Source organism: Sinocyclocheilus grahami, unplaced genomic scaffold, assembly GCF_001515645.1.
Source record: "Sinocyclocheilus grahami isolate Dianchi unplaced genomic scaffold, SAMN03320097.WGS_v1.1 scaffold542.1, whole genome shotgun sequence".
In the NCBI taxonomy this organism is placed as follows: Eukaryota; Metazoa; Chordata; class Actinopteri; order Cypriniformes; family Cyprinidae; genus Sinocyclocheilus; species Sinocyclocheilus grahami.
This window is the reverse complement of record NW_015505721.1, coordinates 514,246-528,568: the sequence shown is the minus strand read 5'-3', so window position 1 is coordinate 528,568 and position 14,323 is coordinate 514,246.

Sequence of the window (14,323 nt, the reverse complement as noted above, 5' to 3'; positions counted from 1 at the left end):
GTATATTGTGCATGAAGGTGCATTGCATGGAATACAAAAATATTATATTCGCCAAAACTGTGCAGTAAACAACAGAGCTCATTTTGGCAATGTTCGGAATTGCATACTAACATACTACTGTTATTTCTAATAGTATTAATTATTTAGCATATTTTCTTTATGCAAGGAATACCCCAATGGCCTCCTAAATTTGCTTAAATGTGCACTATACAACAGAGATTCCTGTGTGAAATAATATATCCCATAATGCAATGTGTTCACCTTCCATTTTCAGTATGATGAATGAACCAGAAATAATTGCAGACAGAATTTTAACCTATTTTTTTTAACCTAGTATATAGTCAAATTGCAAAATGTAGCTTCTTACATTAAATATTACATGAAATTTAAATAAAAATGCAACAGAATCCTAATTTCCAATAAAAGACAATGTGACGGCACTGTGATGAGGTCATGATATTATTTTTTGCATGCTATTTAACCTACTATTTTCATAGACTAGTAATCACTAAAATAAACATGCAACATGCGACAATAATAACATTTTGCTGTTTGAAATGTTTAGTGTTGCATAATGCATACTGCATACTATTTTAAAAAACAGCAGTACACTAGAACACAAGCAAGATTAATCACAGCATCTCTCTCTCTCTCACACACACACACACACACATCTTTTTACAGGACAGATGAGAGTGTGCCATAGTGTGTAGATGTGTGTCTGCAGGAGAGACGTGTGTCTGAAGATATTAATCCTCTCACTGTTTTCATATGCAGAGTGTTAAGGGTACACACAAACACACTCAGAATGGCGTTATATATCATGCACACACACACACAAATGGCAAGGTAATTCTGGTGTGAACACACAAATACATCTTCAGAGTGCTGCCATCCATGCGCACGTATTCACACACAGGGCAATTTAAAGAGACGCGCATTCAGATTCACACACACAGCAGCACTACAGACAGATGTAAGGGCGGGGGAAGCAGAGAAAGCGGACGGACGGATACATTTGTGTCTGTACGTTTGTGCATGATGTGTGTGATTATGTGAAGAGGATGTGCTCTGTTGATAAATCCCCTGTGTGTTTGTGTCTGTGTGTGTGTGTGTGTGTGTGTGTGTGTATATCTCTAATGGGAGAGGGAGGCAGACAGATGGGGGGTCTAAATGATTTTTGTGTGTGTGTGTGTGTGTGTGTGTGTGTGTGTGTAGAGGCAGACAGCATTACCATGGCTGTTGTGAGTCATACTGAAGCCGCTCAGATCAATACTACAATAATCAACATAAACATCATGTTCTTCACACACACATACACAGCCATATAAACACACACTGTTAAAATAAAGGTTCAACTTATTTATGTTAGTTTTAGTTTCATTTTTAATAATATGGTCATGAGCTTTTTTATTCATATTTGGCTTTTTTTTTGTCATTTTAGTGCTTGAACTAGTAGTCTAAAACTTCTAATTAGTCTAAAAACCCGCTCTTTATTAAGAACTATGTAAGTTCCTAAGATGTTTTTCAGATCAGTCTATTGCTTTCTGAGCTCTTTAAACACCTGAGAATAAAAAAAAATGCTTTGTAAAATAATTTTTGGTTCTATAAGAAACCAAACCGCATAGCAAACATGCAAGCAACCACTCGAAATACCGAAGAAACTACAAAGAAATGCTCTAGCAACCACCATAACTACATAGCAATATGCTACCAACCACTTTGAACACCTTAGAAACCATATAACAATGACATTGCATCAAATGTTTTCACAGGCAAAAGCATAATTCTTCATAGCATAAAAATATAGTTGCTGAGTCATTTAAATAAAACATTTATAATTAGAAAAGAACAGATATTAGTAGTAGTAGTAGTAATGGTATCATTATTAGACAAATTAATATTTTTGGTGGCATTTCTCAACACTACAGTTCAAACGTTCGGGGTCAGTAAGCATTTTTTGAAAAGAAGTTTATATTTTTATACAGAAAGAATGCATTCATTTGATTAAAGGTGACAGTAAAGACATTTATGTTGCAAAAATGTTACATTTCTGTTTCAAATAAATGCTGTTCTTTTGAACTTTCTATTCATCAAATAATCCTGAAAAAAGTGTCAAGGTTTCCACAAAAATATGAAGCAGCACAACTCTTTTCAACATTGATGATATAATAAGAAATGTTTCTTGAGCAGCAAATCAGCATATTAGAATGATTTCTGAAGGATCATCTGACACTGAAGATAATGATGCTGAAAATTCAGCTTTGCATCACAGGAATAAATTACATTTGAAAACATATTCAAATAGAAAACAGTTGTTTTAAATTCTAATAACATTTCTCAATATTACCGTTTTTACTGTATTTTTAATCAAATAATTTTATGTTATTTTTAATCACCAAGGCTGCAAAAATGCAGCCTTGGTGAGCATAAGAGATTTTAAAAACATTTTGAAAAAATCTTGCAGATCTAGAAAGAATAGAAAGCACTCCGAAAAGCATTGAACGGGTTGTATGTTGTATCTTGATTTTATTAGGTGTTTTAGCACACAGGCACAGTCTTGATGCTTGTGGAGCGTGGTCAACGTGAGCCCGGCAGCCTCCGAACAATTTAAAGGGAAAGAAGGAGAATCTTTGAGAAAGTGGATCTGTCTGTGAGAGTGTGATTGTGTGTGTGTGTAATGGAAAGGAAGTAGATGCTGAGAGAGACACACACACGCACAAACACACACAGTAATACAGCAGAAAACAGCACCTCTGCCTTCCCTCCACGTCTGTCTATTTTAAAACCACCCATCTTCCCTTTCACCCTCTGCGTCTGCTTCTCTCTCGCTCACTTTCTATTTGACCCTTTTGTTTCCGTCTCCCCCTTTCTCTTTCTTCATCTCATTTTCCCCATTTCGATCTATTTTGGCGATAACGATTTCTCTCACGTTCCACGTATCTCTCTCTCTCTCTCTCTATCTGGTGCTCTCTCTATGACCCTGTCTCACTCTCTCCCGCTTTCGTTCTCTCGTCTAGCTGCCAATTTTAACACTAAGCATCTCTCAAGTGCATGCGCCCCACCATCCCTCTCTCTGATTCATTCCTCTCTTCCTCTCGCACTTGTCACTATCTCCCCATTCTAAATGTAGCTCTGAAAGCCTATCACCCCAATACGGCATGATAATTTATTCTGTGTTATGCTGAGAAGCGCACGCTGGTCTCAGAGCAGAGGTGGCTGATGGGAATAGAGGTTCGCCGCAGCTTTAACACAAAGCAGCTGATTTCAGGGCAGCAGTAAACAACAAAAGTCTGACATTTTCTGGATAAATAACATGCAAACAGTACCTTTTCATGAACAGTTAGTATAGTATAGTATAGTATAGTATAAACATATGATCTCAGTGCATTTATTATAGTTCACCCAAAAATGAAAATTCTGTCATCATTTACTCACTCTCAAGTTCTTCCAATCCTGTATTTCCACTTTTGAACCAAAGAAGATATTATGAAGATTGTTGGGGTCCAAACAACATTAGACCATAAATAATTAAAAAAGGTATTTTTTTAATATATTAAAAATATATTCTTTTGGGAAATATACAGGTTTGGAACGACATGAGGGTGGATAAATAATGACAGAATGTTCATTTTTAGATCAAATATACCTTTAACAAATCCAAAGCAGAAACCTTCTTTATAAATAATGTGAAGCTGGTTTTATTATTATTTAAATACTATTGTAATATTTATTAATATTATGAATTAGTTTTATTTTTTTTATTTGAATTTGTTTGTTTTTGTAAATGTATGTTCTTGTCATTTTTGTTGATTTTTTTAGATAATATTTTATTTAACTTTCATTTATTTTAGTTTTAGTTGAAGTCATTTTAAAACTTATTTCAGTTAAAGCAACTGGGTGAGTAAATTATGACAGAATTTTAATTTCTGATGAAATATATCTTTAACAATAACAAGCAGAACCTTGTTTCTGAATAAAGTGGGACCAGAAAGTGTTATTTTCTATACTATTATAGTATTTATTAATATTTTGAATAAAATGTATTTTTATATTTTCATTTGACATTTTTTTGGAATTGTGTCAAGTGCTTCTGTCATTTAACTTTATTTTTATTTTAATTGTAGTTTTAGTCATTTTAATACTTTAACCTAAACTTATTTCGGTTAGCTGCCAAGATTACAGTTCTAATTTAAAGCTTATTTTTCCATCTAATATTTATATTTAATTTTATTTCAACTGTATTTCAATTAGGCCCACCAAAATGAATTTGAATAGTTTTAGTTTTAGCTAACATTTGTAACATTGAACCAGAACTAGTATTGTTATCAGTTAATAGCATAGCAGAACATATTATAGCATATATAATACAGTATCACATAGGTGTAGTATAAAAAAAAATAGAGGATGGGTTATCAGTTGGCTTCATTTTGTTAACAGAAACCCTTCACAATACTGTGCTTGTGAGACAGAGAGACAGACAGCTCAATCTAATTGCTCTCATTAGGATTTCAGGATTTCACGCTTCGTTATACTCTGACTTTGTCTTTAATTATGTCACTTAAGAGCAGCAGCGTTCAAACCGTTCTTTTACTGCGATCTGACATTAACATGCTCCTCCACACGCTCCACTCTCACAAGCAAATCAGCAGCTAAAAGCAGCACAAAACAAAAGGATAATGTCATTTTCTAGGTCTCTCTCTGTCCTTTAGCATCTGTAGCCAGCTGCGTCTCGCCGTCATTAGTGCTCTTCTCTCCCCCCATTTTCAGTGCTACTAATTCCCAGAGCCAAGACTGACCCCCTCCTTCACTCATTCACTCCATGTTTTTATCCGTCCATCCTCCCACTTTGATCAATCCAGCCTCCGTGCCACTGAGAGCCCAATGTCACAAGATCCATCACTGCATTTCATCTAGCTTGCCACAAAATTAGGAACAGTTTGTGTTGTGTTGTTTGCGGAAAGCGCAAAATATCTATATGGTTGGGTGTTTTGTGGTATGATTGATGAATTCATTGTCTCTTCCATTTATGTTTTATAAGTGAGAAATGTGTCGTTGTACATGTAAGCAGTGTTGGAGGTAACGCATTACAAGTAATGCAAGTTACGTAATCAGATTACTTTTTTCAAGTAACTTGTAAAGTAATGCATTACTTTTTAATTTAGAAGGAAATATCTGAGTTACTTTTTTAAATAAGTAATGCTAGTTACTTTGTTTTCCATGTCTTGACTAACAGCACTCGTGTTGCCATGTTGAGAAAAATGGGGAGTAAGGGCAGAGGCGTTATGTGCACTGTGATGTTACTGTAGTTCTAGACTAAATATGAATATTATTTACTCATCTCACTGCACAAAAACAGATTCAGTATTCCTCAAAATGAATAAAAACAGTAAAATGCAAGCTCAGAATATTATTTAAACCTGCAATAATTAAATATGTTAAATAAGACAAATATAATTTATGTATTTAATCCCATTTTATTAACCAATGTCTTTGCTTCTGACCTTCGAGGATCTAATTCAACCATACTAATAAGCAAAATTGACACATTTGTTTCATTTTGGTTATTGCTGAATAGTGTTGAACTTTCTTCTCCTGCGTTATATTCTTCATGCAATTTGTTTGAGCTGCGCCCTCTACTGTACAGACGTGAATTTGCATTTCCTTCAGCCTGAGGCGTATTCGTTTCACTTCTGTTGTGAAAAGGCCTTTTACATTTGTAAAAGAAGAACTTTTTTATATTAAAAACAAACAAGTAAGCCTTGCCCAGATTTAAAAAGTAACTCAAAAGTAACGTAACGCATTACTTTCCATAAAATATTTAATCCCATTTTATTAACCAATGTCTTTGCTTCTGACCTTCGAGGATCTAATTCAACCATACTAATAAGCAAAATTTACACATTTGTTTCATTTTTGTTATTGCTGAATAGTGTTGAACTTTCTTCTCCTGCGTCATATTCTTCATGCCATTTGTTTGAGCTGCGCCCTCTACTGTACAGACGTGAATTTGCATTTCCTTCAGCCTGAGGCGTATTCGTTTCACTTCTGTTGTGAAAAGGCCTTTTACATTTGTAAAAGAAGAACTTTTTTATATTAAAAACAAACAAGCAAGCCTTGCCCAGATTTAAAAAGTAACTCAAAAGTAACGTAGCGCATTACTTTCCATAAAAAGTAACTAAGTAACATAATTAGTTACTTTTTTTAGGGAGTAACGCAGTATTGTAATGCATTACTTTTAAAAGTAACTTTCCCCAACACTGCATGTAAGTGAGTGTAAACACTTTAAGTCTGTGATGTATGTGAAATATCTGGGGTACATGAGGTTAGCATACTGTAAGTGGCTTCAGATAAAGTATCTTAATGACATTTGTGAGGCAGTATTTGTTGGTATGAGTGCTGCACATGGTGGCTGTGAGAGTTATAGTGTATAATTGCCAGCACCCCATATTGACAGAAAAACACAGAATTGTTGACATTTTTGCAGATTTATTAAAAAAGAAAAACTGAAATATCACATGGTCACAATACTTTCCATACCCACTGTAGGTATTACAAGGAGAAGGTGACTTTTCAGGACATTACCCCATGTCCCCACTTTTCAAAACGCTTATAAATCACACAGAATGGAGTGTATTGAAAATCTGAAATAGCACAAAGTCTCCTGTAAGGGGTAGGTTTAGGGGTAGGGTTGGTGTAGGGCAATAGAATATACGGTCTGTACAGTATAAAAACCATTACGCCTATGGGATGTCCCCACTTTTCACAAAAACAAACCTGAGTGTGTGTATGTGTGTGTCTGTGATAGAGTAGCCTAGTTTCACATAAAGCTTTACTATGCACCACCAGAGTGAATGTTTGCACCACTGATTTATGATTTTGAAATGTTTTTGGTTGATTTAGACATTTTGGTATCTTTTAAAAGATATGGGTGGTCATATTTTTAATGCCACTACTGTATGAATAACATTAGTTTGTTTGGTCTCTTATTACTCTGCATTATTGATTTTAACATTAACATAGCATGCACTTTAGTAGAAGCTAATCTACCATACCGTTCAAAAGTTTGAGGTTTGTACGATTTTTTTAATGTTTTTCAAGAAGTCTCTTATGCTCAATTAAGGCCTAAATTTATTTGATCAAAAATACAGTAACAATTGTAATATTGTGAAATGTTATTACAATTTAAAATAACTGTTTTCTATTTGAATATGTTTTAAAATGTAATTTATTCCTGTGATGCAAAGCTGAATTTTCAGCATCATTGCTCCAGTCTTCAGTGTCACATGATCCTTCAGAAATCGGTCTAATATAGTGATTTGATGCTCAACAAACATTTCTTATTCTTTAATGAATAGATTCAGTTAAAAAGAACAGCATATGTTTGAAACAGAAATCTTTTGTAATATTATAAATGTATGTACTGACACTTTAATCAATTTAATGTGTCCTAGCTGAATAAAAGTGTTAATAAAAATAAATAAAAAAACTTACTTACTCCAAACTTTTGAATGGTGATGCATGTACAGTAATAAAAAAAAATACAAAAGTCATAAAAGGTAACAAGCTAATAGTATATAGTAATAATAAGTAATACTTTATCATCAAAAATACAGCCAAATTACAAAAAATACATAAATAAGATCATATGGAATCATCTAAAACAAGTTTAAATTCAGCGTAAAATAAAAACTGAGTTTATAATTCTCTTAATGCATTCCTGATCTCATTTGTGCAAGTTATTCTATAGGGAAAAATGCTCTTTTTGTATTTTATCAAAATACAATGACTCTATAAACACCTAAAATGACTTTCCTTTCGCATGACATAACAGAAGACTCATTGTTTTCAAGTGTATCAGTCTCCACCCATACAGACTGCTTTCATGACCCAGTCAAATCCTAAAATCAAGTAATGAACTGCATTATTTTTCTCATTACACATCTTTTCACTCACATTTCAGATCTAAAATGGGCTACAAACACTGTTCAAAAGGTCAAAATGGTACATTTTGTTAAATAAGATAAGAGTTCTTGTGAGTGAAAACGAGACCACCTTGTGTAAGAGTGCAGCTTAAGATGACCTGTTTTTTAGTTAACTCCCATCTCTCTCTTTCTCTTCCAGTCACAGTCTAAAGGTGTTGTCACTTGTACTTCTAGTGGCGGATTGCATTTCAAGTGTGAAACATGTGGTTTGCGGCTTCATGCTCATCTTCACTTTTCTCTTGACCTATTCACCTGCTTTCCTTGAATAAAGGGATGTGGAGAAAAGGGATGGGCGGCGCATACGAATGATATTGTGCGCGAGGCGCATTACATCACTTACAATGATCTAATCTCTCTCTGTTTCTCCCTCTCTTTCCTCTATCCCATTGATTAAATCACACCATTTTCCTGGCACTACACAATGACACTGGCACTTTTAAATATGGAGATGAGGTAAAGAGGTGGACCGCTGTGGAATGAGCCAAGACTGAGAAAGAGAGAGAATGAGTGAGACGGGAAAAGGTGTGTGTGGGGGGGGGGGTATTGTTGTGCATGCATGCATCAGACGCTGGCATGTGCCTCATGCTAACATTGGAAAATACGCTTCCCTGCCTCTGTGAAACAAGAGTCGGGATGACATCACTTTCCTCACAGACGAGAGGTGGAGTGAGACAGATAGCGAGAGGTACGGGAGGGAACAAAATCACTTTAAGTACGTCGCCTCTCTCCACACCCTCCGCTCCTCACATCAGTAATGGAGGTGATATTCGTGACAGGATTCTGGCTTACGGACCCTCAGTTCAGCCTCTGAATCTTTACGCAGTCCTTCCTCAATATCCATCGCTGACAGACCCAAGGTCACTGTCGAAATGTGTCTCTCTCTCTCTCTTCTCTCTCACACTATCATTGTAGAGTTTCTGAGCCAAGTCCATCCTAGCCTCAGCCTCATATGGCACGCCCAAGGACTCTTTTGGACTATATGATGCATATTACACATAGAATGCAATTAAATGCACATTTTATGTGTGTGCCAGAATACAAAGACATGTTTCCATGGTACCAATCTGCTAAATGCATTTCTGAGGAAGAACTAAACACTGGATCTTCGAAAATTTGTGACGTTCTTGAAGTCAAATCTTCGAAAGACGTTTGTAATTGAAAGTAAAGATCGTTGCTCACAGCTTTTGTCTTATGTCCAACAGATGTACTCATCCCTACCTATCACATAAAAACCAAACTAACTGTGGTCCAGCCCGTGGTTGCAAAGAGGACCGTGCCCATATTCAAATGATTGGCTACGCATTTTTAAAAGGTCTTTAGACCCTTGTGAAAAAGAAGTGCACTTAATTTTAATAAATGTGCAGAGTTTAAAATCTTTAAAATATATTTTTAAGAAACAGTACTTGCAACTGACCCTTCGCAAAGAGCTTGACAGACAGGCGATTTGACCAATCACATGTCCGACAAACAAATCAAACAGGAGAGTAGATTAACTTCGTAGACTTGACTTGAATTGTGTGTATTGACGTCTTTCCGTGGTTGAAATAAAATACGTTCTGATGTACATTCATGTTTATTTTGTGCTTTAAGTGAATGTGAAAAGACGATAGATTCTGTGACGCTTGAACTGAGGCACTACAGCAATCTGTCACAACACATTAAAGTGTCACAAAACTGTATTTTTTGTTTGAATTTCTTAAAAAAATTATACAATTTGAAAGCTAAGACTTTGTTCTGTACCAGAAGTAACCTGCTCTGTCTTATCCGCTCTGTTTCCTATTTGTTCCAACGTACCAAAAGACAAGACACAGCAGGTTACTTTAGATATGAAACAAAGTCTCAGCTTTCAAATTTTTTACTTTTTAAAGAAATTTCAAACAATAAATTGCATTTTGTGGTTGTTTATTGTTGTCGCTCTAGCACCTAGTCGGCACATGAACCGATCACCTCTTCGTGTTCATGAAATAAACATGAATGAACATCAGAAGTTATCTTGTTTTAACCTCGGAAAGACATCAATACGCACCATTTTTTCAAGTTCAAGTCCATCAACGTTAATATACTCTACTGTCTGGCAGATTCTGCATTATGATTGGACAGATCTCCTGTCAGTCCCTGCGAAGGGTCAATTAAGTGTACTTAAAAAGAGTACACTTTTATGACTATGTTTTTAACACACTTAAGTACACTTTTAAGAAGTGCACTTTGTAATAATCTCACAGTTTTACTTTAAAGTACATTTTGAATCATTTCAATACACTTATTTGATCTGTTGACTAACACAATTATATGTAAAGTACTTGATTATTATTTAACTGTAGTGTGTTATTCTGTATTACATTTAAACTAAATATATTTGAACTAAATTGAAACTTCATTACAAATGTGTAATTACAAATACATTTAAATACATGATTAACCATTTTTTATATAAATGACATTATGACAGTATATTTTAGTTTACCATAAATGCTTGTCAGTACTTTCAGCAGTACATTTAAACCATATTTCAAAGACAATATAATTATTAAATTACATAAAGATAAACTAAAGTCCTACTCATGCCAAAGAATCATTCTTAAGTTCAACTAATTGCATTTAATATAAATCTTTGTGAATAAATTGTAAATAACATGCAATTAAGTATCTGAAAACATTACATTCAGTCTAAATTTACGTATATTCCTTTAAAATAGATAATTTCCATAATAAGCAATCTTTTTAAAAGTATACTAAAGCGTACTTCTTTTTCACAAGCTGATGAACGTCTCCTTTGAGTTTTGTCTTATTTCCACATTTATATCCGGGTTCTAATAGTATTTATGTTTATTTAACTTGACCTTTTTCTCTGGAGACAGGTCACCCATTAGATTTAATATTCATGAGGTGATCCATTGCGTCAATGGGAGACGACAGTGTGATGGCGCTGATATGAGGCTTATTAGTGGGAGTGTTTGTGTTTAAACTTCCTCCTCCTCTGCTGGAGCAAAAGGTAATTACTGCAACCCTACTGCACTGCACTCTCAAACACCTCACACACACACACACTTACCAATGCATGTCTATATGTGTGGTTCTGTTTTAGACACTGTCAACATGACACCAGCCAGCATGCTTACCCAACATCAATAAACACCCCCTTCTCTGGATCGATTGTCAAATCTGAAAACGGGAAAAAAAAACATGGAAGAATGTCCTGCTGAAAAAAATAAATAAAGTATGCTAAGTGTTCTAGTTAGTAGACCATCTAGCCGGTTTGGTTCAACCTGATTTTGAGGCAGGGTTATTTAGTGCAGAAAGCAAATTATCATGCACAGCGCTGAAGCTGCATCAAATGCACAAATCCCAAAGTTGTAGCTGCTCTGTGACCCATATCAACCTTTTGAGACTCACAACACTCTTCTGTGGAAATTTGGTCCCAGAAATGCTGGCTAATAATGCTAACTTAGCGCTTAGTGTATTAATGAGGCTAGCCTTGCCACAGGGCTTGCAGAGGAGGCTGAGAATATATCCTAAGTCATAAGAGCAATGTGCCAGCTTATTGACTTATGCCTGATCCAGCCTGCCTCAGAGCTGCGGCTTCTGTCTGCTTTATTGCTGTTCCCTCCTCCTTCCCCTCTTTCAGATATTACACAGAGAGAGAGAGAGAGAGAGAGAGAGATCACAGGGGAGATGAGGCTGCGCGGCTTGGATGGATGGACAGATGCATTGATAAGGATTGCAAGCGCTACAGCACCAGCGCTGAATGTCCAATCACTTCTCCCTCCCTCTGTCGAGTTTCCTCTCATCTCAGTGGTCTCTTTCCCATCTCACCTCCTTTGTCCTTGTACGCGGCATAAAAAAAAATCATTTTCTTAATTTGTATTTTTGAATTTAGTGAGATTAATTGTGATGAGTAATTTTAACGTCTGATATTTCTGTTGAATAGGTTTGGCAAAGCAAAATCAAAATCTTTAAGTAGCCCGTTCCTGAGAGAGTCAGTGAACTAAACAAGCTAAGACAGACAATACTCCAAACACTCTTAAAATATAGCTTCTTTATTGGCATCTATGGTTCCATGAAGAACCTTTAACATCCATGGAATCTTTCCATTCCACAAAAGTTCTTTGAGGAACCCAAAAGGTTCTTCTTTGGCATTGCGTAGGCTAGTTTTATTCAGCAGGGTTGTCTGTTGAATTTAGTCAGGTTAATAAAAAAAAATGTGTAAGAAAAATCTAAACCTAAAAAAGGTATTAACAACTGGTTTTATTCAACCTACATACATTTATTTATACCAACAAAGCTATTTATTATATGATACATCAGATTATAGCTCTTCAATTTAACAGTTGCAGGTTAGCACGTTTTACAGAGTCAATTCTCAAAAAGACAAGTCATGTTAAGGTCTCACGTAAATTGTTTTGAAAGATGTTTCGATATTGTTACTGGAAAACGAGACAGAACCACTGATTGAGACAATGATTTTTGGAGTGTATATACCTCTTTCCCCCTCTCTGTTCTCCCCTTTCAGTTTTCTTGAGGCCTGAGTGCTCTCTAATATCTTCATGTCCATTAGAAGGTAGGTCGAGGCATCATACTGACAGCTCTTTCGCTTTTGTGCACTGGATCAAAACTGCCTCCATTTTCGATGCGAGAATGTGGCAGGAGAGAATTACAGGTAGTTTCGAATGTGGTGGTGATGTTCAGGCCTGGACATATTAAGCCATAAAGCACTCAGTAGGTGTGTATGAGTAGGCGATCTTGGCTAGCAGCCACCTTCACCGTCACACCTTGGGTCTGTTTTGTTTAGTAGCCTAAGTTTTAACCGTGACATCAGTTTTATCAATTTGCGACATTTTTCTCTATTGCCTTCCCTTTGAAAAATCAGTGACATTGGCCTTGAAGCCTGTTATTGTCTTGCCTCTAGGACAGGCAGCTCAAAATGAGCTCGCCGGTTGCCATGGTTACCTCCCCAGAGATGCGAGCGCGCTTGTTTATCTCTGGCCAATGTGCGCGCTCAAGCCGCTTGACGCGGGGGCAGGCGATCCTGAGCAGATGTGAGTGCTCGGCTAGAGGGAACGATTAAAGCACACACGTCTCGTTGCTGCGAAACACATCAATCTGCGGCGCTTTCACCTGCATGCATGTGAAAATCAAAACAGCTCGAATTAAAGATAAGGAGGACTTTAGATGCACTCTGTCAACGCCGCGTGTGATTCAGTCGCCGAGCGCGCACGCCAGCGCTGACGTACGCAGCCAAAAATAAGCGGCGTATAAAAGGAGGATATGAAATGACCGCAGTCAGCTCCTGCTGCCATTGAGCGCGGGGCTGTGCCGCTGTCTGGAGGCGATATATGTCAGATGTCAGAGTGTGTAAGTCACGGGGTTGACCAAGCACAAACCCAGAAATTTCTGTCTTCACGTCTGGAGCCTCTAGTGCTTTCAAAGATGCAGCGACTTTTTTTGCATCGCGGAGAGATAATCATGATGAGATGAAAGAATTTCATTTTGCCACAGATGGGAAGGAGAATGCCTTTGATTTAAATGGTTTATGTATGAGCTCTGCCGCTGTTTAGCCTGGATTTCAACGAGTAGTGTGCTGCAAAATAAGAAGGCATTTTTATGTAATGGCTGGAAAGCGTCGGTTCGCTTAGGCCTAAAACAGCGTAAAGAAATGCCCTTCTATTTCCTTCTGTCCCCCCAGTTTTTTTAGACAAGTACCTGAGGTTAGCATCAGAGTCACCCTCCTAAAAATATCTGGCTTGCTGCACGGCAGGTCCTCCCTCAGGAACAACAGAGCTGTCCTGCTGTGGCCCAGCTCTTCACCGCTGCCCTAATTCATACACACACATACACACACACACACACACACACACACTCGTGTAATTCGGTACTGTACCCCTCATTACACTCTCTCTCCACAGGAGGGATGTTCTCACATAAGAGAAAATTCTGTCATCATTTACTCACCTTACCAAACTCATACCCATATGATTAAAACAATTAGGCTACTTTAAAGTAAAACGTTTATTTTGACATCGTCAATGTGTACTTTTTGAAAATGTACTTAAGTGTAACTTAAAGCAAGTGCATGTGACTTTGTTTGACTGTTTTTTTTGTTTGTTTGTTTTTTAAAAATCATTATGATGAAATACTGACGTCTAATAAGGCTTCAGTTTATTTTCCTCGCATCTGCCAAACGTCTGTTTCGGGAGTAGGCTATGTAAGTTGGATGAGAGGGTACAAAACTTACGTGAAATTTATGTGGATTCCTTTAGGGCTGCAACAAATGGACATGTACAGCTATCCACTGTAATTATGGCAGTGATGTATTTACAACAGTGAATTCCACTCACATA